Source organism: Varanus komodoensis, unplaced genomic scaffold (assembly GCF_004798865.1).
Source record: "Varanus komodoensis strain SLA01 unplaced genomic scaffold, ASM479886v1 scaffold17, whole genome shotgun sequence".
Lineage (NCBI taxonomy): Eukaryota > Metazoa > Chordata > Lepidosauria > Squamata > Varanidae > Varanus > Varanus komodoensis.
Genome location: NW_025335505.1, coordinates 11,243,112 through 11,270,317, shown reverse-complemented (window position 1 = coordinate 11,270,317; position 27,206 = coordinate 11,243,112).

Here is a 27,206-nt window from a genome sequence, read left to right as displayed (position 1 = left end):
GACAAAATGAGACAAGATGAGACAAAATGGCACTATTCTCCAACATTTGAAAGTAGTACAATCATTTGCTGGAAAATAATGGACGCTCTCTTTGTGCTTATTGGAGTAGTTGACATCCCTGCCTATATCAGCCCTTGAATGAACCAGTGAGGGGTTACTTCTGGGCTACTGTTACCCTGCATATATTCTGCTTGGGCAGTGCACCAAAATTCTAGAGAAGAATTGTGCCTAAACACATGCTCACCCCCTTACCCACATTCTGCATTGCATGATTAATTAATACATAGAACCCACTAATGGTCATAACAAGGTTCTATATTTGGACTAATTAGGACCATGTGAATAAACTTCAGATCTCTGGGGTTTGTTAATCAATGCCTTTCATGAATAGTAAACACAAGGCTTAAACCTTTGTGCATAAAGTGAGAGCAGCCCATCACTGTACTATCAAAGTGCCTGTTCCATCGCTGAAATCTTTCCTTGGATCTTGATGTGTCCATGTGAGGGCAGGATTTTGTTTACTAAATGACTGTTACTTGAAGGAATGACAGGCTTAAAAGAGTTGATATTAATTCCCTTTTATCTTCAAACAACAGATGGTGTTAATCTATGTATATAAAGGCACTAAATTAGATGAGGCTGCAGTCCTAAACAGCCTTTCCTTCGGTGAGTGGGTGCGCATAGGATTGTACTGCGAAGCAAGGTCCTTTTCGCGATCATTAGAAACAGCATGCAATGTCGGAATAATACATGCATCCTGAGTTCTTGGAAATGCTTGCTGGTATGTTTGATAGGAAGGTAGCCTAGTTAATTACCACTGGTGCAATTTTAGTCGAACCGGTGTAGTAGAATTAATTTGCATTAACATTAGGCCAGTGTTTACGGTAAGGAAGGAATACATACAGTTCCTTGCATGAAGTGTTGCATGTACATGGTACATATAGGTGCAAGTAGACAATTTCACATGGAGAAAAAAATAATAAAGATAGAACCAACAATTGTCAAACAGAACCTGCCATTGTTCCTTATCTTTTCATAAGTACTAGCCAGTACATTTTAACTTTCAGTTAGTCGGAGGGGAGGGTGCGGGACACTCTTTGAAGTTAGGCTCACAAGCTGTCAGGGACTTCAATAATTCATTATGGCAACCAGCCAGATACCAAATAAAATACTGTTTTCCGCCAGAGATTTGACAGGTGGCCTTTGCAAGGTTTACACATGAGTGAGAGCCATTCTTATGCCGCTTCGGAGTGTTGTTTTTTTGGCCTTTTAAGTTGCTTTTCCTTAGAGCTAGGTAAGGGAGCTTTTTTCCTCATTTCTACTGATAAAATCTTCCCAGGAATATTTTAGATTGCTTATGTGCTCTTCTTTGCCTCTACTCTTAGACTAAGCTTTATATCTTTTCTTATTTCACATGCACGTACTTTTGACACAGGGGAGTTATGCTTTAGGAGGATTAAGAAGCTGTTCTTCCCCCACTCACAGCCAAAAACTATCTGTGTATTTCATTCAATATCTCATCAACCCAAACCCAGGACTTCCCACACACCCATTGCAGGTCACAGCCAAATAGCCAAAATCCCAACACAGCACAATAATCTGGGCCTTCTCTGCGGTGGTGCCCAGATTATGGAATGCACTCCCTGGAGAGGTGCATCTGGCACCAAGTTTATATTCTTTTCGGTGCCAGGTTAAAACCTTTTTATTTAATTGCTATTTTAAAAATTAATATTTTATCATTAACAGTCATTTTTTGTTTTTGTTTTTATATAATTTTATGGAATTTGTTACTGTTTTATTGTGTTAATTGTACATTTGGGAGCCGTCCTGAGATGCCGAGGCATGTGGTGACAGCATATAAAAGATTTAATTAATCAACAAAGAAGTGCCATTGCAAGCAGCTGCTGAATGCTCCAAGCCACCAGGTGCTTTTATATGTGCATTCATCACTGAGCTGTGTCATGGAGCCACGTCCTAGATAGGTTGATCTGGGCTGGGAAAAATCACAAGGGCAGAGATTCTTGTGGCTGGCCGCTTGCCCTCTCTTCTGCATATGTTTAGCTAACTGTAACTGTACTCTTAATCCTTGAAGCAAGCACTGTATAAATAGAGACGTGAGGTAAATATAGGATGGAAGAACTACATTGAATTACACAAAAATTCATATGATTTGGTCACAGTTAAACATATTTTAGCCCTATTTGTTTCAATGGAACATTTAAGCCTCTAATTCCCACAGAATTTGATGGGAATGCAAAGTGTTTAGGTGGATCATACCAGACTTGGATAGAATGAGCCTGAATGCAAAATTCCCATTTCTCCTTGCCAGATAAGACTTGGTTCCTTGAAGCTGAATTTGAGGGCAGGGTCATAAACGGATGACTCCTTGCTCTTGCTTTTCTCTTTGTCTAAAATTTAAAGCTTGAAGACCTGCTTAAAATTGCTTTGTAATAATAATAATTAAAAAACTGAACTCAACAAAAAAGAGAAGTCATTCTATCCCACTCCTCCTCCCATCCCACAGTTATATTTTAGAAAGAATTTTAATTAAAAAGACCCAGCAAGACAGCTAGAGCCTTTGAAATGATCTTTCATCTGGTATCATCTTGACATTAGCAACAAGTAAACCATAGGGCCTCCCACTGATCGTTTTTGCATGCAACACAACAGGAGGCAAAGATCTGCCCAGAACAATGATTCAAGCAGTGTAAACAAACAAAAGTAAACAATAAAAGAACCCCAAAATAGGAGCAAGGCCTGTGATTATGCAGACAGGGAGAGGAGACTGCAAAACCAAGAAGGAAGTATAAAAAAAATTGAAAGATCGGTCAGAGTTCTCCCTTCTGTCAATTCCCATATACCGTATTTTTCATTCTATAAGATGCACTTTTTCCCCCCTCAAAAGTAACGGGAAATGCCTGTGCGTCTTACAGAGCAAATGTGTGTGTGCCTGACGCCCGGGACGCTGCCGGCCCACCTGGACCATGTGGCACCACCTGGCCGGCACGCGCTTGGTGCGTACTGCTCTGCCCCCACCCCCAGCGCAGGTGAGAGCTGTGCCACTCAGGGGAAACAGTGCGGAGGAGGAGGAGCCGCGGGCTTCAACCTGCCGGCCGCACGGAGAGACTGACTGCTCACCCCCACCGCCCGGGAAGACCTGCCGCGGAGGAGGAGGAGCCACGGGCTTTAACCTGCCGGCCGCATGGAGAGACAGACTGGTCACGCCTACCTTCCGGGAAGACCTGCCACCGCAGCCGCGCCACCTGGAAGACCACTGCTGGCACGCTGCCAGCCCGGCTGCACCGCACCTGGCCGGCACGCGCTTGGCACGCCCTGCTCCGCCCCCCTCCTCCGGCGCAGGTGAGAGCTGTTAATCACAGGTCGGTGTGTGTTTTCAAATGGCAACCCGTCTTTTAATGAAGCCCATGGGGAAGCGATGGGGAATGTGCCTGTGATTATCAGGAAGCTTTCCATGGATCCCTCCTCTAAAAACTAGGTGAGTCTTATGGTCAGGTGCGTCTTATAGAGCAAAAAATATGGTATTTCTCAAGAGTGCAGTAATGGAAACATTATTAAAGTTAACAATATCGTGCAATTTCACAAGCTCAGATCCCAACAGCCCATCTTTGAAACATTAAAAAATAACTGCCGGTACTTAGCCAAATTAGACTTGTTTGTTTCATTTGCAACTGAACAGGTCATGAAGTCATGAAATCATTCGTTATAACACAGCACAATTCCAAGATGCTTCCAGATATGGCTTTTACCAAAGCATCACCATACCCATGCTTGTGTGGGAGCTGGAGAATGGCCTTTTCCACTTGTAAGTTCACTTCTTCGTGAACTTATTTAATTCTTTACCCCAGAAAATCCATTAAAGAAACAATTACTATTATTGTTTCTATTCTTATTATGTATATGATGTATGTACTGCTCTACATCCAATAGCATTCCCAACTTGTAAACAAGCAAAAGGAGATTAAAAAGAATCAAAATAAAGAATTAAAATCTTTAAAACTGAATTGTGTCAATATAAGCATAGCTATTTATTTACTGGGTTTATTTGCTCAGGGAAGGCTGGTAGAAGTGAATATGTCTTACGAAAAATGAACTAATACGTGCCTCCATGACATCAAAGGGAAGAGAGTTCCATAGAAAGGAAGCCAACCAACTGAAAGCTCTTTTCCAAACGGATCACAGCCCTGTGCAGAACCACCAGCACTGCTGCACAAGGCCTTCTGAAGAGTAGAGCTAAGAGCCCTCCATCCAGAAGCACCCTAATGGGGCAATAAGTGCAAAGCAAGACATTTGCCACTCCAGTCCCAGTTCCGTGGTTGTGCACCAGCAAAGGAATAAGACGGCTTTCTCCAACTCAATGCCCTACAGATGCTTTAAGTCTCATAAGCCCCAGGAATCGTAGGTGTTTTAGACTGCAACACATGGGGTACCTGGTTGGAGAAGGCCAGGACAAGTGGTCCGGGTGGTTTTGTTGGGCTTTTCAACCCACCAGATCTTTTTCTTTTAATTCTCATTGAAAGTGAGGGGGAGGATTAGCCGGATCCAGAGGAAGTATGCTATGCACACAGAAGAAAGGACAACTTCATCAGCAAATATCTAAGAGGCACTGTGCTGTATCAGACTAAAAGTCTATGTAGTCCTGCATCCTGCATCCACCTAGAGAATCCATTGCCTATCCTTGACACTGGCCCTAGGAACTTGAACTTGGTGGCTGCTTATGTGAAAACATCGTGGTTGTGCTAAGCTCAGTGACTGTATCCTAACAAAGTTGGTAACATTGCCAATTTAAGAAAACAGAATGAGTAAATATAACTTTTGAGGCTCTGGTTCTGATTTGATGGCCCCATGATTCATTCTGCTAATGAATTAAAAAAAAAAAAACGACTTAAAGCAGTAAAGGCATATTTGCAAGGATCTGTTTTTCTCTCTGCCCACCTTTTTAGGTGATCACAGTTTCTGTTGTGACAGTAGATCAATCTAGCACAGCAGTGAATTCCATACACACACAGTGACATCATAACTGTGTGGCAGCTGTTGTACCAGACCCATAGCATTTACTTAGCTAATGGAGCAGGTCATTGGCTTGGGCTTTAGAATTACTAATAAAAACATAGCACGTGGCTTTGGATACATTTGCAATTTTAGTAAGGTCGTTCTCATGGCACTCAAGGGATGCCCAGGTTTAGTGGAAGCAGAACGTGCCATGAAGTTTTTTGTTACTTGGCTCCTGTTGGATAGATTGGGTCTGTGAATTGCAAGCTGCTTACCCCACACGTCCACGAGAAGTTCTCAAGTTAATGAAAGCTCAGGGCATGCTCAGTCCTGAAAGTGTGGCCCCGACTCTGTTTTGCATCTGCTGGAATATTGGAGATCCAAGGCAGGGAGAGTGATCTGGCATTCCCATCTGGCAGTCATAGTGACCTCATACATCAGTGATACATTTTAGTACTTGTATGTACTTAGTCAGCTCCACTGGCCTGACTCAATTGCTTTGGCACACTTTGCGATGGCTTGGCTCCACCTTCAAGCTGTCTGGCTTGCTCAGCTTTCGAATCACTGTTTATAGAACTGCTATGGTTTCTTAACTGGACAACTATATGAAACTATATTTTACAGAAGTTTAGTACTCGGTTCAATAAGATGCTGCCTGACTTTTATTTATTGCTTTGCACAGCCTTGCTTTTTTCCTTTGACAATTAATCATAAATATGAGGAGCAATTTAAAAAAAAATTCTCACAGTTCATTGAGAACATTTCCATAAATTAAGAATTGTAAAACAATTGAGCTGATTCCAAACAAATACAAAAAATGCATGATCACATTTTCATCATCAACAATAACTGCAAAGCACATTATAAAATTAACCCTGCATTAAACTGTTGGAAGTGTTAACAATAGATATCAATGGACTTGTCCATGTGGTAGCTCACATTTTCTCATGGTCTTTCGTATTTTTGGAATGGATGAATGGATGGATACATGCGTGAATGTTGCAAGTGACAAGCTGAGAATAATTTCTGAAATTGAAAAACGAGTGATTTAGTAGCCAGCCTCTGCCCTCAGAAGGTTATGGACACCCACTCAACTAAAGGAGCAGCATGGAGGTTAGGATTGCCTCCATGCTCCCTTTGCTGCCCAAAACATTTAGACAACCTATTTCAGCCTTCTCAATGTTTTGGCTGTGCTTGCAAGGAGGAGGCTCTGAGTCACTTGCTGGATTCAGTACCTCACTCCTCCCCAGGAAGCACCAGCCCCCCCCCCCCCCAGTGCCTGCTACAAAGACAAAGTGTGGAAAGACCTGCATCAGCTGTGAAGGCAAAAGAAGGGCCTCCAAACATGGAATTCCCACTCTGACCTTGGAGGGACTCCAGCTTTTCCTATGACCAACCAGAGAGTGTCTACTGGCCATAGAATTGCACCCTTGGTCACCTCTGGAAGTTCTATCATGTTGTTGTTACTTGCTGTCAACTTGTCTCCAACTCATGACAACTAGATGAATGAATCCTCTGCTCTATTCTTGTAAATTCAAAGCTGTGGATTCTATTCTGAAGTCAGTCCATCTCATATTTTGTCTTCCTCTTCTGCTTCTGCCTTTGATTTCTTGTAGCATTACAATCTTCTACAGTGAATCTTGCTTTCTTGTGTTGCGTCCAATGTATAACAGCTTCAGTTTTGTCATTTTTGCTCCTAGAGAAAGTTCTGGCTTGATTTAATCTAGGACCTGCCTGTTTGTCTTATTATTAATCCATGGTGTTCTCAGAGTCTTTCTCCAGCACCATGCTTCAAATGTCTATTTTCTTCACTGTTCAGCTTTCACACCCAGATATAATGATTTGGGATAAAATAGTGTGGATAATCTTGGCCTTGGTCTACAGTGAAATATCTTTTCATTTGATTATCTTTTTTAGATCTTTCATTGCTGCCTTTCCAAATCTGAGTCTTCTTTGAATTTCTTGGCTGCAGTCTCTGTTTGAGCTGATGACTGAGCTGAGGTATGCAAAACCTTCATAATTTCAATTTATTGTTAACAGTAAAGTTGTGTCATTCTTCTGTAGTCATGATTTTTGTTTTCTTAGTTGCTGCTTTCCAGCTGCTTTTGCACTTCCTTCTTTCACTTTTATCAGGAATCATTTCAATTCATTGCTGCTTTCTGCCAGTAACACAGAATAATATGCATATCTTAAATTATTGATGTGTCTCTTGATGATTTTCCCTCTTCTGAGTTAGCTTGAGCATCACTGCCATTTTCTGTGATTAGAAAATCTCAGAGATGGCCATTCTCTTCTGCTGGTGCTACTACTGGTGACTCCATACTGATTGTTCTGCCTTGGGTACCCTTCTCAGAGACCTAGCCTAGTCTGGCCTCCAGCATCATTGTTCTTGACCTCTCTCACGCTCTCAAACTCCCTAGCACATTAAGGTGTGCATGCAAGAGGGAGAAGCTACATCATAAAAGTATTTTTACAAATCCCTAAGAATTAGCAATATAGATTTCCACCAATGTGCACAATCAAATTGAACATGCAAGTATAAATGATCTAATATAACATTTTTTTCACTTACCATTCTACAATTGTTAGTGAGAGATAGACAGATGGATGGACAGACACACACACACACACACACACACACAGAGAGAGAGAGAGAGAGAGAGAGAGAGAGAGAGAGAGAGAGAGAGAGAGAGAGCAGCCACTGCAGTTCTGGAAAAAATCTCTTAGCATTTAATGCTAAGCAAAATCTCACTTAGCAAAATCTCAGCATTTTGGTGGCCAGTTTGCAGGGGATGGGGTATGAGGTGAGACTGAGGGAACTGGGTCTCTTCAGCCTGGAGAAGAGGAGACTCAGAGGGGATATGTTGGCGATATACAGATATGTGAGGGGATGTCACATGGAGATGGGTAGAGACCTGTTCTCCCCTGCAGAGGAAGGCAGGACGCACTCCAAAGGAGCAAAGCTCAGGGAACCAAGGTTCCATTTAGATGTCAGGAAGCACTTTCTGACAGGTAGGACCCTGAGGGTGTGAAATGGGCTTCCACAAGAGGTCATTGAGGCCCCATCAGTGAGGATGTTCAAAGATAGACTGGACATGCACATGGTGGGCATGTTGTGAGTGGAGCCGGCTGTAGCCGGTCAGACTAGATGGCCCGGGAGGCCCCTTCTGACTCGCTCTGTTTCTATGTTAATGTTGAGAACAATCCTGTAGCTCCAGGATACTGTCTGAGGGGCCATAGGATAGTTTGGATTTCTAGCTCCAAGCATTCCAGCCTTGGCACCAGGAATGGACATTCCATCCCTCTCTCCTGCCGCCCCTCCCCCTGCAGCTGGTGCCGAATGAACTATGACAGCTGTTCAGGAAAGCTACCTTTGAGAGGTGCAGAAGGGGGAATTTCAGGAGGCAGGGAATGGAGGAGAGGCCAGGATACAAACTATCCTGAAGCTGCTTCAGCTTTCTTCTGTCCCCCTCCAAGATTTCCCACCTATCTAATGAGAATACAGGGTGGGAGGGCAGGGGGATGGAGATCACGTCTGTGATTCACTCCTTCCTACATAGGATGCCCATAAGCCTCTGAGTTTGGGGGCTAGCGGGCATCCTGATAGGATTGCTCCCTTATAGGATAGCCCTACCTTTCCATTGTGTGTTAGGTTGCTGATTGCTGACCAACACCCACACCCACTCTTGCAAATTAGATAACAGCAAAGCGGAAACCACACTGTGTCTGGACAAGATACTTCACACTCTGCAATGCCAGCACCTTCGTGTGCCACAAGTGCATATCTCAGTGACCAAAGTGAGAAAGAAAGATAGCAGCTAGGTATTCCTTGGAAACCTAAGCACATGCCATGTACAGGTTCACTCTTCAAATCAGTGAAAGACATTTTTAAAGTCCATCCATGGCACCAAGTAATTATTCACAAGTTCAACCAGTTTTTCTATCATCCACTCTCGTAAACAACTTTCACAAGGAAATCTGTCAAAGAAACGTTGTGTGCCAGAGAACTCATGTGCATTGCAGAGTATTCTGGGATGTATCCCAGGGTGCAGCCTCAGACTGCAGGGAGCAACCTGGGCCTTCCACTCTCCCGTGTGAACTGAGAGCATATCACAAGACACTCACAACTCCCCCGCTCGCCTTGCACCTTGTCTTCATATTACAGGGGAAAATCAGTAGCAGGCAATCTGTTTCTCAGCTCTTTTCCTTATTAGCTCCTGACAAGTTTTCTACAAAATCAAGGTTCTTCATTAAAGTCACAATGAATGTTACATAGTATTTATAATTGATATATAAAAGCATTTTGACTGAAAGCATTTATCAGATAACATGCACTGGTCTTTAGCAACTGAAATCATTTTCTAGATGACAAGCAATGTCAATTAGTACTTGACAGTTACCATTTTATGAGATGTCATTTTGGAGACTGCCAATATTGAACAAGTCCAGCAAGACTGAAGGATATAAAGTTCCAACCTGAATCGAAATTTCCATGTTTAAAAGAGTAGTTTTAATGGAGCCAACTGGGTGACTTTGGGCCAGTCACAGACTCTCAGCCCAACCTACCTCACAGGGTTGTTGTTGTGGAGATAAGATGGAGGAGGAGATGTAAGCTGCCTTGAGCCCTTTGTGGGAAAAAGGCAGGGTATAAATCGAAAAATCGAAAAATAAATTTTGCCTGAGACTTTCTCATGTAAATGGAATGAATGGAAACACAATACATTGCATGTTTTGTTTTCAGCCTTATTTCCTAACATTGCAGAAATGGTGGTAGAAAATTTACCATCCATACTTCTTGGACAACAAACCAGTTTAAGCTATCCATATGCACATGTCATCTCATGCCTATGCAAACGGTGTTGAAAAATGGTTGCTTAACACTGAAATAGTTGACTGGGAATGGCTATGTTCTTCTCCTGACCACAAGCTATATTTGTTACTTTCCATGCAAAATTCTACTCCCCCTGCTCCAGAAATGAATTTGGAAACAGGATACGCTAGGCAAGTGTTGACAACTGGAAAAAACAGAGCAATTCATGTATAAGACCACCAGCATGTCTTTGATCATTGCCAAATTATGGATGAATACTGTAAACAAAAGGGAAAGAAGGTCTGTTAACTCCATATTTAAATAATAAAAAGTGCTGCATAATTATGTGCAAAAACAATATGAATGAGGAAGTAGGGTCAGAAATATGTTCATGGGGAGGTTAGTTTAAAAAAAAAACACTGAAGAAACGTGCCAAGATAATTTGCGTGAAAAGACTGTAAAGACTTTAACAATGAAATTTTAAATAATGGGATATGAATGCCATCCACAATGTAGAACGGATGCTAAAAGCTGACTTTCTCTGGATATGTGGCACACGTTCCCTAGCGCTGGCCTGATTTGGATGGAACGCTAGTCTAGCTTAGTGTTGTATGAACAAGTCACCATCTCCTCCCTTGCCTCTTCCTTGGCATGCCTGCAAGAGGATTAGAAATTTTTGTTTTAGTTTTTAACCAATTATTTTTTTATTATTTTTGAGTCCAGACAGACTTAGTCTTATCTATAGTTTGTTTCCCTGAACCATAGTTGGGGTTAATCCTTATATAGGAGTTGGGTTCATGAAAAATTGCATTTAATTGAAATTGGAAGCAAAAGCTTTCCATCTTCTCACTACTCCCTGCTCATGCTCACAGCACTACGCCATAGCTTAGCACTTTGTGTTATATTCAGTACTTTGGGGTCTCATGTACCCGACCTGGAAGTTACTTAAGGGATAATTGGTGTAAGCCAATTCCGTGTACACATATCACCCCTACACTCTGTAGGAGCTATAAGATGAGAAGAGGTATCCCACAGACAATTTGGTTGTTAATATGACAGCCTGCTTTAATATTTAACTCTTAATTTTTATCTTAGCTTTTTTCCTTCAAGCATCCCAAGACAGCTTATATAATCCCCCCGTCTCTCCATTTTATCCTCACAACAACCCTGTGAGGTCAGTTAGGCTGACGGTCCGACGTCACCCTGTGAGCATCATGCTCAAGTGAGGAGCCAGACCTTGATACCACACTGGCTCTTCACATATAAAGTGCTCGTGCATGAAGTTATATGCCTATCTGTACTTATATGTACTTGTAACTACCTCTTGATAGAAGCACATTGCAAGCAAAAAAATCATTGTATTATTACGATTTGCTTAGTGAGTGCACATACAAAACCATCCTGACCTGATTTTCTCCCCGCACTCAAGCAGATATGGGGTCCTTTAATTTTCTTGCATTCTTGTAGATTCATGTATGATTTGCAGGATCTTTGTTGTTTTTACCAAAAGAAGAAGCCTTAAATCTTCGTGTTATTATGGAATTAAATTAAATAAATTATACATGAATGCATATAGTAAATAATGAATTCATAATAAAAAGGCAAATTATTTGAGCTTGAAAAAAAATCTTCACATGGATTAGGGTAGGATACAATCTATTTCAAATAACACAATATTTAACAAAACAACTGTAATATTGAACAACATATAGCTATACAAAAGCCACCAAGTCCCTACTAGCCTCTCTTCTCCACTTATTAATGCCAGGAGAAGCCTTGTTCAAATATTCAGCAAATGCATGCAGAATGTGTACAGTACCCACAGATATTCTACAGTACTGCACAGGCTCTTTTAGGTCTTTAGAAGGCCATTTGCTGTCCCCATCTGCCCCCCCCCCCCCACGCATTCTTCTAAAAGTCTGAAGAAGCCTTATGCACATGCTGAAGAACACAGGTTTGGTACATGAGAATGGAGACCTGGCCCTTTGCATAGTTTCCAACAGGGGTATCGCTTGCAGGCATGTAAGTTATATTCAGACCTTCAGATAAATTTGTAGAGTTTGAGAAAGAGGTGATAGCAGGTATTAGCCTAATTTCTCCCTGCAACACTTCCAGTGTCTTGAAAAGACCTCTAAGTCAGATTAAGAAATAATTCAATATAGGAATGAATTGCTACACTGGTGGGCAATCTACAACCTTCAGCTAATATCAAAGGCCCTCTGTAAATATTCAGTTTAGAATGACCCTTCTTCCTTCCAGCAGCCTGCTAAGTGAAGATGGACAGAGGAGTGGATTTTGTGCGGGTGTGTTTGTGAGAGGAAGGGGGAAAAATGGGGTGAGGTGCTTTTGGCAATGCTCCCCATGCTGGCTTTGACCTGGCCACTGTTGCCATGGAGGCCACCAAAATTTACTCCTTCCTTACTACCCTGAGAGAAGTACTCCTTCACATTGGGAAACAGCACAGGTTCTGCTTTCTGCTTTTGCCACACTTAAAGTCTTTATATAGTACAGGAAATACAGTTTAGGTTACCCATGCATTTCATCTCTGTACTTGGACATCTTGTAACAAGCTGAGCATGACTGCACACCAAGGTAGCCATCTTGCTATTGTGTGTAACCTCTCACTCCAATACTGCTGTTACCAGAAATGAATTACTTCAGGCAGGATGCAGCTAATCACAAATAAATGATGTTTTATTGCCTCCAGAAGGCCAACAAGCTGTGCAACTTCAAAGCCATCAGAGCAAAATGGTTGGATCAGATGTTATCTTAATGATGCTGCATATAGAAGCAACTGCACAGTTTTTAGCTGAAAAGTTGGTAAATGGCATACTTGCAGAATCTGGATGTTCATACACAGATGCAGTGGGTCAAATGCAGGCCTGGCATCAGGAATCCAAATGGATGTATATGCTACAGCAGGATATAAGCTGGAAGTCAAGTCAGGTGAACAAGTAAAGAAGGGAATTAGCAGTAGGTACCTGCTATGGAGGAGGGATGCGGTGGTGCAGTGGATTAAACCACCGAGCCGCTGGGCTAGTTGATCGAAAGGTCAACAGTTCAAATCCGCCCATGGGGTGAGCTCCCATGCTCCGTCCCAGCTCCTGCCAACCTTGCAGTTCGAAAGCTTGCAGATGCAGGTAGATAAAAAGGAACCACCTCGGTGGGCAGGTGCCAGCGTTCCGTGCACCGCGGTGTTTAGTCATGCCGGCCACACGACCACGGAGACCGTCTGCGGGCAAGCGCTGGCTCCCTCGGCTCGGAAACGGAGATGAGCACCGCCCCCTCGAGGCAGGCATGACTGGATGTTAATGTCGAGGGGAAACCTTTACCATTTTTTACCTGCTATGGATAGACATATTATAAAGTAAGACATGGAGCACGTGGCAGTTAGTGAGGAAGACTTGCATCTATGAACTACCTGGAAAGCTTCGACTGTTGGGGGGTATAGAAACGAGAGTAATGACGATGATGATTACAATGACAACATTGCACCAGTGAATGCTGCTTTGCATCTTCTCCAAAACTTCCCTGTGTTTCATCTGCAATTTTCAGCATCTACTCTGTATCTACTCTGCACCGCAACAGGAGAAATGGCTTTGATGCCACTAAAAATAACACAGATCAAGTGGAAATACTTGCTTCCAGAATAGGGTCTCTCCTGAATGTTCAAAGCAGTGTGAGGATGATAACAGTGAGGTCTGCCTCACCTTCTATTACCTGCAGCTGTAGGGTCTTCTGCTAGTGAGATCTTGATTGAGCTGAGCACCCAGGCTGAGGGTTTCCCACCATCCCATGGTTTATCCGTGCTCCAAGAAGTGATGCCCAAACCAGAAAAGCTCAAACCCAGCCCAGTGCAAGATGAGGTGTGGCTTTCCCACAACCTCATACAACTCTTAGTGATGGATCACTTCGCTCATGCGTTGTTGAAGAACTCAGCTAGCTGTGAATTGCAGGACACATTGCAGGACCTGTGAGGGTGATGGAAGCAAGAAAAGTGGAGAGATGGAAGTTATTTGTCTGATATAATTTTCAGGGTGTAGGCGAACCTCTCCTAAAACAAGAAAGCAAGACAATAATGTACTTTATGAAGCCATGATTTTGCTCACCATGATTGTTATTTAGTTAGAGAGGTTTTGAGAGAATTATTCATTAGAACGTACTTTATGGAACTGAAAGACAGCACTGAGCTCTCTTTCCACAGACTATAAGCACAGTTTAGGTCTTAGATGAGCAACTCAGGGCTTGCCAGCCCAGGGGCCACCATTCACTTTCCCCAAGAGCCCTGCTGATCAGGGTCCCCGGAGGAGAGGAGGGACTCTAAAGCACCTGGTGAGGGGTGAGAAAGAGGTTTTAGCCTCCTCCACCCTCAGAGATCCCAAGACCCCTGTATTTGTGAGAGACGATATGCATGGGTCCATGGATGTGCACCTATGGCCTCCATCTGTCACTACAGGCCCCATTTAGGCCATCCCCCAATTCTGATACCGACTGCATACCTGATATTCAGATGGGCCTTAGCTTGACCATGCCCCCAAAACTGTATATGCCAGTGTGTGAGCACTGCATGCCCAGCTGTGCAATAAATAAAATAAAATCAGTATTTTACTGAATAGCTTTCTATTCTCACCAAGTGTCTCATTTCAGATAACCTGGCTAAATCTCCATTTTCTGTCTAGTCACTTAACCAGTGCCCAGATCCACAATTTTTGGTAATATGCCATTTGGCCAGATTTAGAATGATTAAAAGAGATGTTTGACATATTTCAGATGACTATTCTATAGGCCAGCACTTCAAAATAACTTTGTGTAAAACATTCCGCCATTAATCTGGACTCTCATATGGCCTTGATAAGTAAAGAATGCATATTTTGCTGGAAAAATAAAAGGGTTTTGGCTAAGTAAAACTAGAAAATATTGGCTAAGTAATAAAATGTGTTGTAAGCAAATAAATAACAAACTGCTCATGCAGTACACTTCAGAATCTTTACCCTTTGAAGGAACTTCTAAGCACAGAACACTGAGGCAAATACACCTTTCCAAATTGCATGTTTTCTACTACAAGTCAAGGAATCTTAATAGCAACAAAAGACAAATCACAACACAGCCAGCAGTTAATGATACAAAAGCACTTTGAGGACCCCAAGAAATGTGTGAGCACTATATTGCTTATTTTTGTAAATACAGAGCCCACTTGTGGGTGATGTTAACAGTCTTGTGAAGAAGAACCTTCCTGCCTAACTGCTGAGATGTTGCATGACTAACAAATGTCATACAACTCTCTAGTCTGACGATCCTGGATTTGGTTTCCTTTGTAGAGTAAAGGACTATACAGATATTCACTCACCCATGCTAGCATAGCCCTTTATGCATTCCCAAAAAGAGAGTAACTGCACCACCACAAAGAGGAAGCAATTTACATAACATTTGCATGTGCTACTTTTAATGCGTAGATGCCAGTTTCCTAATAACTGTGACCTAAACGGAAATGGAATGGACCTGACTGGGGTAGGGACCCCTGGCTGCCTGATCAGTTTGTGGTCAAGCTGTTACCTGCTGATGGGCAATTCAAGGCCTTGCTGCTTTCCTTGCTGCAATTTTCCCCTCACCACCTTTTTAAATGGACCGCTCATCCAATAGAGGGCACTTTCAAATAGATGACAGTCTTCTGACAGTGCTTCAAACAGGAAAGTATCATAAAATAGTAGAGTTGGAAGGGGCCATGAAGGCTATCGAGTCCAGCCCCCTGCTGTTGCAGGACACCATGTTACACCATCCCACTCAGATGGCTGTCAAGTTTCCTTTTGAATGTCTCTCGTGTGGGAGAGCCCACCAATCCTTGTAAAGTAGGACACCTGGACACACTAGTACATATGTAAAGGCGAAGGACATAGCCATGCACTTTATCTCCAACCGTGAACATCGCCACATGCCTGGTTGCCCTTGAAGCATTCATGTGCTGGGCATGAAGGTCTGCAAGGGGTTCCGTAAGCATGTATGCCTCAGTGGACTTACAGAGGTCCCATGATCAAGAACGCTGCATTAACAGGACCACAAAGCCCTCCTTGGAATTTCTGACTAAACATACAACTAACTTTAAGCCAGAAACAGTTTGGGACAGGACTTGTGTGTGTTCCCTCCATCCAGGTGTACTTCAGGCAAACACGCAGAGGGACCTTAATCTACACAGGAATGTAAAACACACCAGGAAGGGCAGATGAGAATGGTTCACTGGACTAGACTCAGAGCACCACAGAAAGAGCACCTTTCAGGTTTCAGTGGGGTGGGGTGAAGGTAAATTTCACCAAGACACTCAAATTTAAAAGGCAAAAAGCAATGCATAAACTTTGTATGAACTGCAATGGGAGTAGGAACCAAAGTGTATTGGTAGTGAATGCATGGGAAGTGAAGGAAGCCATTCTGGAGAAAACAGAAAACTGAATCCTAGGCAGCTGTCATTTGGGTTCATTCAAGGTAAGAGCTACGTAATGTTATGTATGGTTTGTCCAATGCACAGTTCAGTCTTCTGAAGCTTGCCAGATCTGGGCCTGGATGCACTCACACGGGGAATAAAAGGCACCAGGAATGGCTACACCAACTGATGTTATTTTACCCAAGGAGGATAGGGCAGGGGATCCTTTGCCCCTGACCCCAAATCCATTTCCCATCCTGCTACTGATCCCCCAACCAGCCATGCAATTATTTACCTGGATGAGAATTCTGATACCACCAATGATATGACATCACCATTCTCAATCTATCACAATCCAGATCCGTGCAAAGTCACAAGCACACAATCCACACAAGGTCCCAATCCAGATCAGTGCAAGGTCACAAGCACAAAAGAAGAGCTATAAAGATGCACAGAGCAAATAATTTAAGCATGTCGTCTTCTGCAAAGCTGTGTGTTTTGTTACACAGCAAGTGACAAAACACACAGTGTGCAAATGTCCAATATATGCATAACAGATTATCAAGACTTTTTTCAGAGTCTTATTCGGAGATAATGCCAATTTTATAGAAAGAACATTAAATATGTTTAAAATTAAAAGTTAATTGGTTTGTGTAAACCTAACACAAAAAGCATTTAAAGTTAAACCTCTCCAAAATATTTTTGGGCATACTCTTTAAAATAATCCAAGAAGTCACCCATGAATTCCTGACTCCTGACGTATACTTGGTGAAGCTATGAAGTAATTTGAAATTTCTCCAGGCGTCAGTGTAGCATTTTTGCATTACAGCCTTCTTCTCCCTGGTCCTCCACCCAGGATAGTGCTCCTGAATGTGGTTCACACCCCATAACTCACTGAATTTCCAGTTGTACCCACAATCCTGTTCAACTTGACTAACTCTCACCATACAAATGGATAAACCCTTTCATACGAGTATGGAATTTAAGACTGCAAGTCTATCCTCTTTCTGCTCCTTGCTTCGAGCAGGCTAAAGAGGCCCAGCTTTTTTAACCTCTTCTCATAAGACTAGTTCCACACCATGCCTGCAATCATTGGAGTTGCTTTTGTGGGTGTGAACTCTCCTGCTGTTTTAATGACAGCCTATTGAGCTCACAGCCCCAAACAGCTCTGGAACAACTCGTTTCAAGTCTCTAGCCTATCTAATTCAAAATAACATGTTCCCTTAGCATGACCTACAAGCTTAAACCATTAACTATTTACTTTCAGATTAACACTGCCTGTGAAATTAGTAAGGAAAGAGGACAGAAGAGGAAAAGGCTGATAGGAAAGATGTTAACAATGGGAGGATATAAAATCTGAAGGCAGAGATAATATTACCTCCCCGGGGCATTAGACGCTTGGTGGTTTAGAGCGCATGCCTTTGATAATCAGCATCAGTATCTCTTTCATGTCACTGAACAGAAAGTAGGGCTGCTTCAAAGAGCCTAATTCAGAAAAGGAATTGTTAAACAGGCCTGGCTGGGTTGAACAGGCTGGAAATTAAGAACCCTGAAGGGCAGGATTAGGCAAGAGGTCAGCACTCTCTAAGGAATACATTAATAGGCGTCTGTGTTGCCTCTGAGGCTTGGGGAGGTTGTCATAAAATACTCATGCCTTCCCCTGCCCCCACCCCACCCAATCCATATGTTTCCACGATTGTATGATTATTATGAATTCTATTTTCTTGTCAGAAAATGGCATGAATTAGTTGGTCAGAACTAAGGCCAGAAGCTTTTTGGCTTCAGTCTTTGAATTGCTGCTGTGGAGCTACAGTTACACAACCATCCTGGTTTATCTTTAATCCTGACTTTTTCCTAATGTTAATCCTCTAAAAGATATTTGTCATTTATGTGAGGCACTAGGCCATTCAACAAACACACATAAAATAACAGGACCCTTGTTCTTATGCCAGAAATCTGGCCTGGGGGATTTACTTTAGTACTGAATTATATCATAAGACTAAGAAACAAGAGCTTTGACTTACTTCTCTGTATAAACAAGGTTTGCACCATAAGATAGCAGCACACTTTAATTAAACCTTTCAAAAATGAGTTACTAGTCTGATGAATAATATGCTAAAACATATCAAGATGGAGTTAAACCTCATATGCCACCAATCCATAAACCAACTGAGATGGATTTGAGCCCATTTTCAGCAATAAAACAAAACTGACTTGAATTTGAACAATTTGTTTGCCACGTAGTGTTTTGTTTGTTTGTTTGTTTAAGGCAAATAGCATGATCAAGACTTCCAGGCTGGCAATGTTTCCTTTCATTTAAAGGGAGAGAGCTAATCAAAATATTTATACCTTTGCAAATAAAAATAAGTTTTGCCGATTTGCAAATGTGTTGCGTCCCATTGCTGTTGTTCCACAAGCAGATTGCTTTGTGATTGTGGAGGCTTCCATCCTGGAATGTGGGAAAGAAAAGATTGCAGGTGATTTCAGGAGAAGGTGCAGTCCTCTGTTCTGTTTTAATATCTCCCCAGTCCTCCAGAGGAGATTTGGGGAGACATGAGTGGCAGCAGGAGGTGGGAGAAAACTGTTTCCTTCCCCATTGCTGCTGGCATAAGCCTCCACTATTGTATATACAAAGAATATTCCATAAATAGGGTGACACCAGTTAGATACCACTGATGTTTACGTGTCTGGATGTACAAATTCTCTGTGAAGTGGATCTCCCTTATCCTATCATGGTTGGGTTATCTATCCACTTTTTCTCAAACAAACAAAACTAAAGAGGCAGCCGTCATTACTTCAAAGAATCTAACTTTATTACGTGTTGAGAGATTGATCATTGCTAAGGAGTTGTAGAAACACACTTGCTCACACAACTGGTAATGGTCGAGATCTCTGAAAATCTTCTTCCATTAAATGCAAGGTATAGCATAACTTTTTTCTGGTTGTATTAATTGGAGAATTTAAGAAGAACGTGATTCGATCAGACTGAAGGTCCATCTACTGCAGCATCATGTTTTTCCCCAGCAGCCACCTGAATGATCCTGGAAAACTCACCAGCAGAAAAGGAAAGCAGCAACACTCCCATGAAGGTGCTCACCCAGCAGCTAGTAATTCATGGCTACTGCCTCTGAAGAGGGAGAGTTCACTTAGCCATCATGTCTGTGAGCTACTGGTACTGGTACACTGTCCTCCATCAATTGGAGTCATTGCCAGATGCACCCTAGTTTCAGTTATTTGGTTAGTGTTGTTTCCATGTTGTTATAGAAATAGTTAGATCAGTTGGCAAACCTGGGAAAGATACTATCTTCATGTTTTCAGGTGCATTTAGAGACAATGGAGTTATTACTCATTTTAAAGTGTTAGAAACTATTAAAAATTTGAATAGTTTTATTTAAAGAAACAAAATAATGTTTTGTTTACCCATGAATGGAAAAGAGGAAAAGACTGTAAAATGTTCAGAGACTTGTGAAATTAGTTTACCCTTCTGGAAATATCTGTGTAGTATTATTTTTTGCATCAGGAGATCGATGCAAAACTAGTGCTTGGAGGCTGGATATTATGTTGTCGGCATAGAGGCATGTTGTCCCAATGGAATATTAGATTACATTCTTGAGAATTAATGTAGCTGAGAATGTGAGTCACACTATAGATTGGGATGCAGTAAAAGCCATAGTGAGTGGGAACACTTTCTATAAAACCTCATTAAGTACACATTTAGAAGATAAATCAGAGGTGTGTTAATAGAGAAAATGGAAGTGTGAGAAAAGGAGCAAACGCGAAAGAGCCTTGAAATCGACTAGGATATTAACCTAGTTCACATGGACACTGTGGTTTAAGTGAGCCACAGTGGGGTCATTGCATGCTAGGCAAGGATGCCATGACTGCAGTTTGTCATGTCATCTGAACCCAGCAGGGGTGGGACTGAGGCTTGAAAGGAGAGCTGACTTTGGATCACATAACAAGCCACATGTGGATTGCACAACAGGCTTGAATATTCAAAATGATCCTGTGATTATTTAAGCCATAGTGGGCTATTGTTTCACATGCTTGGTGAACCAACAATTTACTTGAGTCAGGAACTAGATTTACAGGGAGCTAAAGTAATGGAAAAGGTATTCATGTATACGGAACTTTTTTATGGGAATGCCTGTGCAATACTGTCCATATTTATCCAGACTGTGTTCAGTGGGACTGTGTTGGGTAGGAATGCATAGGATTATAGCTTGGTATGTAGCTTACAAAATAAATAAATGTAAAACAAGGAAGGAGGAAATAATATTTTGCAGCAGAATTTAGGATGAATTATTAGATCATCTGATGACAGATGAGGATACAATGTGATGCAGAGTCAGAGAGCTGGACTGGAACTTAAGAGCCACCATTCAGTCATGAAGATCATTCATGACATCAGGACAGACTGTGAATCTTGGATTCAGTTGTTGTTATGAAGATAAAATAGAGAGGAAGAGAATTTTGTAAACTGCCTTGAGTTTCTTGCAAGTGGTGAAAAGGTAGGATATAATGCAATGTGATGCTGATGGTGATGAAGATGAAACTAAGGCTAAGATCCAAATAGTGTCATGGAAAGCTGCTGTCAGCTGAATGAGAAAGCAATGGTCCTTTCTGCCTCTGAAACTCCCTGAGCTCCTCCAATGTGTCCCAGAATTTATGGGCATCTTTCTGAGCAGATTTAGCAGTACAGAGGGAAGCAGAGGGAAGGAAGGGAAAGTTCTGTTGTGTAAATGGAAGTATGTTTACACAAAGTTGAATGCAAACCTAGGAAATATTTTGCTTGTTAAAACTTGTTAAAACTATTTTAATATTGACCAAACAGTTTTAGTGCTGATTACTTAGGGAAAAAATATCAAGAAATACAATAATTCCTCATGAAAATGATTTAAAAAAAGATCTGTTTAGAATGAAGAACAAATATCTAGGTCCCAGCAAGCTATCTGGAAAAGCATACTGTCAATTTCATTGTTGAATTGATCTTCTTAAATGGGCTTATTACTAAATATGGTAATGAAGGTCAAATAAGTTTTAAGTTTTAGTTAAGTTGTGCTGAAATATAATATGAGGAAATCAGTGTTTCTCAATTGAGGAATATATTTTTGCTTTTGTTTTTAATGCCAAAATGGCATTTGACTATATTGAGTGATTAGTCCACAGTGCTACATGACTCAATTTGCTAAGATGCTAGCTAGTTGTCAGTGTCCAGGGTGTGGGTGGCTGACTGGCTGGCAGAGGCAGCAAGACCCAAGCAACCAGGTTAGGGCGCAAGGGTCAGTCTGAAAGCACAGTCAAACAGTCCAAGGTCAGAACAAGGGTTGAAGGGCCAGGCAGAATCTGTTCAAGAGGACAGCGTGGTCAAACAACCTGGGAGTCAGGAAACCAAGCAAACAAGCTGAGGGGAGCAAGTACCTTGAGGGCTGGAGCAGGAGAAGGAGCAAGCAAGGGTCAGAAGCCAGGTAGGGTTCAGGAGCAGAAACAAGAGTAAAGTCTAGATGTAGGAACGAGAGCAGGACTGGAGCAAGGCTGGGGCAATGCTGGAGGAACAGGAGCAGGATTGGAGCAAGGCTGGGGTGACTAGAGCAAGACTGCAGCAACTGGAGCAAGAGCAGAGCAAGTCCAGAGCAGCTGGAGCACAATGGAGGAACAGGTGCAAGACCAGAGCCTGAAGACCAGAGCCTGAAACATTCATTGTTGAGGCAGCTTCTGGAGAGAAGAGCCAGTGCTTATATAGCTCTTCCCCCAGGGCTCCCAGTTGCCACTCATAAGGGCCCCGATAGCTGCAATAGGCTGTGGGTCCAATGTTGCAACTACCAGGGCTGTTATTCTGGCCTTTTGCCAGCAGAGGGGGCCCTGAAGTTTCCTCAGATCCTGATATTGTTGTTAGTCACGAAGTTGTGAGCAACCCATTGCAACCCCATGGACAACATTCCTCCAGGTCTTCCTGTCCTCCACCATCCCCTGGAGTCCACTTAAGCTCACACCAACTGCTTCAGTGACTCCATCTAGCCACCTCATTCTCTGCCATCCCCTTCTTCTTTTGCCATCTATTTTCCCCAGCATTAGGTTCTTCTCCAGGGAGTCCTTCCTTCTCATTAGGTGGCCAAAGTATTTGAGTTTCATCTTCATTATCTGGCCTTCTAAAGAGCAGTCAGGATTGATCTCCTCTAGGACTGACTGGTTTGATCCAAGGGACTCGCAGGAGTCTCCTCCAGCACCACAATTCAAAGGCCTCAATTCTTCGGCACTCAGCCTTCCTTATGGTCCAGCTTTCACAGCCATACATTACAACTGAGAAAACCATAGCCTTGACTATACACACTTTTGTTGGCAGGGTGATGTCTCTGCTTTTTGATCCTGGGTGATGATAATTACTTGACTAGTACATTAGACTTGACATAAAAACAAGGATGTTCTCCTTCCAGTATTATTTTCATTATGTGTAGAGTTCTTACAGAGTCTGCCACTCTATTTGGTTTGGTCACAGCTCAACTGTAAGATCCATTACTGAAATTTAAAAAGTATATCAGCACATGGATATTTCCAGAGAATGGTAACAAAGATGGTGTGGGACTTGGAGACCAATCCTGTGTACATGAATTGAAAGCTAGCATTCTTAAATTATGGGGAAAGATTATCTAATAGTCTTCATTCAACTTTTTTAAGGGCTGTAACAGTGAGTAGCACTTTTATTCGCTCTTCAACAAGGTCAAATTATAAGATTATCCTTAAGAACTCAATTGTATGCCTACTCAACAGTGCAACAAAATTCCTCAGAAGGCGACTTTCAGGATCTGGGTAGCTTCAGGGCTCCTCCTGCTGGCCAAGAAACAGAATAACAGCCCTGGTAGTTGCAGGATTTGTCCCACACTCTACTGCAGCTGCCAGGACACTTATGAGCACCACCTAGGAGCCCTCCAGAAGCTGCCTTAATAACACTGGTCTCTAGTGTACTCAAGCTCTTGCTGTGTTTGGCTCCTGCTCATGCTTGGGTACCCATTCCTTTGTGCTGTCTTCCTGGCTCTTCACTTCTGGCTCATGTTTGACTACTCTCTTGCTTCCTGGAATGTGCTACAGTGGACTCTGCAATTTGAACTTGTGACCTGGGCTGGTAATTGAATTCTGGTTTTGACCACCTTGCCATGTTTCCTGGGTCCTGGTGCATTATCTGTTACCCAGCTGCCCATGACCTGTACCATTACAGTGATGGATTCTCCTCTGTTAGAGGTCTTCAATCAGAGACTGGATGACCACCTATGAGGGTTGCTGTAGTGACCATCCAATGCAAATCCTGCATAGAGAAAGAGTTCAACTAGATTATTTTTGAGCACCATTCCTTTGTTATTTATTTACAATGTATTTTTGGTTTTCAACAAAATCTTCTCAAAGCTGTTCAGTTCATAAAAGCTGACATGTTTTCATAAATAGAATGTATAATTATATATTTCTGTTTATATTTATAAATATAATTTATATATTAAATAGATAAATATTTATACATATTAAATTTATAAATAGAATTTCCAATCATCTATGAACCATTATTTTAATTAACTAATTATCTGTTTCCCACCCAATAGCTGATTCTCTCTGTGCGGTTTACAGCAATTTCTAGATGGTTTAAAACTACAATTCCATAATTATAATACAAGATAATAAGACATTAAACATATTTCCTGGGTTCATACAACATGAAAGCAGCCCTACATGGTTACCACAGTTCACTGTTTTCTACCCAACAAATGGTCAAGTGATTTCTATAACTTCCTGCTCAGTTCTTTCACTGTTGGTATGTACCCCATCACCAACGGCATCTGAAATTCATTTGAAAGTTGCATCACTTCCCACCTATGTCATCTACCTCTTCCTCATCACTCCCCACATAGAGGCTGGATGTTTGGAACGGCTTTTGCAGTTATCACTTTTTCCAGAGTTGGAGTTGTATACTAGGACTATGGAAACCATGATCCTAAATACAGACAACACGACATGTCATGGTGGTACACGGAAACCATAGAACAAACCATTGTTTTTTATTGTGGTTTCTACAGATTAAATTCATCATGGTAAAATAGCACAACAGGGTTCTGACAGAACAGAACACAACAGAACAACCATGGTAAAAATAACAACAGCAATCCATCATGGCTTGTCGTGTTCGCCAATCCCACTGACTGAATTAGATTAGAAACAAATCAAGATATCACATGGATCATATAATTCAAGTAACTAATCCACTGCCATCTTTTACAACAGTTAAAAAACCTTTGACTTCACTTCCAGATTATAATGATAATGAAGTGAAACTAAAACGGATTTTTCAGGATCAATATAAGCAATGAGCAGAAATGTAGTACTGATTAATTTTTAGGTGTGGAGTTAGATTCTAGTCCAGTTAAATATTCTGATATTTATCTGACTGAACACTGTATCATAGATGAATAGATGAAATTATGGACCATTAAGGATGTAATCCTATGCATATTAAACACAATGAAGTCTGCAATTACCAGAAAGCCCAAGCTGGTTGTGCTACCTGGGACATGCTGGGAGTTTTAGGCCTTTGTGTTTTTGTCTAAACATATACATCATTGCTCCTTAAATCAAACTACCGTATGTCTTGATCTACATTTATTTGGGGGAAGTTCTAGATTTAAAGGATAATTATTCTTTAAATAAATATTTTGGGTTCCCTGTATTTCACTCTTTGAAAAGATGGTGGAGAGCACTGTTTCTGCATAGCCCACCTCTTCTCTAGGTCCAAGTTTAATAATTATATGTCCTTGGTGGTTGCATACATATACTTTCACCTTGAGGTATATGTGTGACTGGGTTAGGAAGCAAGACATGTTCACTCAAAAATAGATTACAAAACCTGTGATCCAGAGCCAAATCTGCTCCTCCATTACATCCCAGATGGTCATACCCCCTCCCCTTTCCTCTGGCCCTGCTGCCTTTCTTTGAACCACTGCCCAGCCATTGTGCATTTCCCTATTGTAAAAGGTTGAAATGCATTTCCCAAAGGCTTAGTTACAGACAGAGTGGTGTGGCTAATGGCACAGGCTAAGAAACAAATAAAGAAATAAAAAAGAGCTGTAAGCTCAAACAAGCTGGTATTTGGGCCACCCAACCTTATTGCCTTTGACACTACTTATTAGTGAAATGCGGCCCCTGAGACCTTCTGCAAAACAGGAAGTAAAAGAGGCTCTGCACCCCTCTTATATCCAGTGGGTCTCATTGCCAGGTAAACTGTGCAAGGTTGAAGCCTACCTTCTAAAAGAATTGGATTCCAACTGTTTTGAATATAAATGAAAAAGATATTTATTTCCCTTTAAAATGTTAAACCTCACAGCTGCTTTAAACACTCCTGTGCATATAGGGATTTGTGTGCAGTGTACCCCACTGCACATTTGTAGGAAAAATGACAATTGCATATGTGGCTTTTGTGTGTACATGCTCTAAGGAGCTGTGGTTGCTCACAGCTTCCCCACCATGTGTACTAAACCCCACATGTGTGATGTCATAAATACTGTATAGGGGCAACATGTTCATTTCTATAGGGAAGTATTGAAGTGTAGCCTTCCTAGTAGTAATATTGTAATGTACAAAAGTGGAATGACTAAGTTATTTAGATGCTATGGGTTGCAGTCAGATGTTCTATACATGAATGAATGTTCATGATGTGGGATCAATTAAGCAGTGTTCTTATGTGCTTAGGAAGAAACATGGCCCCTACTCAAACTGCTTTCCTCGATCTATCCATTAAATGTGTCCCCACGAGAAAGACAGTAGTGGTTCTCCAATCTACATGCTCATTGTGTCTGACTCGCCCAGTAAGTATCTTGGGTGGCATGGCTTTCTGCAGAAACAGAAAGAGCTTGGCCCCTACAGAACCATCAGTCTCAAGCTTAAAAGTCCATAAAAACTTGTTCAACAAGCCTGGGGCAGAGCAATCAGTGAAGTTTGCTAGGAGAACCTGATTCCTAAGCTCTATTCATCCTTAGATGTTATTGCCTTCTTTAAAAGAATGAGCAGCTCAAGGGGTGGTTGCTTTTTCCACTTCTTTAATGCACTGGGAATATTAATATTATCCAGATTGAAGCAGATTCATCTGAGGAACTGTATGTCTGGAAATTATTTTTCCTTGTGTATATTGTGAGCTCTTAATTTAGTTTTGTTTAAAATCTTCATTGCCATCTGTTCCAAGTGGGCTGTTTCTTGGCATTTGTCATCACAGTTGTTGTGTTCAGATTAGTTATTGAAGTTTGTGGCAGCATCCTTACAAAATGAAAGAGAAGAATTTCTCCCCCTAGACAGAGGGTTCTTTTTCTACAGTAAGAAAAGCAAAACTTTGGCAAGCATAACATAAAAGGAAGAGACTTTCATGTTGCTTTTTGAAAAGAAAAAAAAAAGTCCCAACTGAATTACAGGGCGTTGTACACTACTTTCAGTGAATCTTCTGTTAACTTTATTTAGTTCAGTGACTCATATTTCCTGACCAAGTTTATGTGGGGTGTTGTGAGTGCGTATTTTGTTGTTGTTGTTGTTCTGTTAACTGTTCCTCTAGTCTATACTTTCTCATCCTAAATTGCACCAAACTATGTGAGATAAGTACCATAATGCCATTTTCACTAGCTTTCCTCATCAGCAGTTTTACATGCCTGTTCCTTTGAATTCCTAATCTAGTATTCATTTTAATCACATCCAGCTGCATTTTAATTGCCAGTACATCATGCCCATCCTGACACTTAAGTGTCTTATTCTTCACAACTCCTTCCCTGCTCTCTTTTTCCTTCCTCATATTTTTTACTCTTCCTCTTCAAATAATTTCCTCTTCCCCTTCCTTAGAACTGTTCTTGTCCTTCTAGCAATCATACCTAGATTCTCTTCCCATAGATCTGCTTGCCATTCTTTTGATTTCTATTTTTAAATTCCTCCTTCCTGCCTCTCTCTGATCTCTAGCTG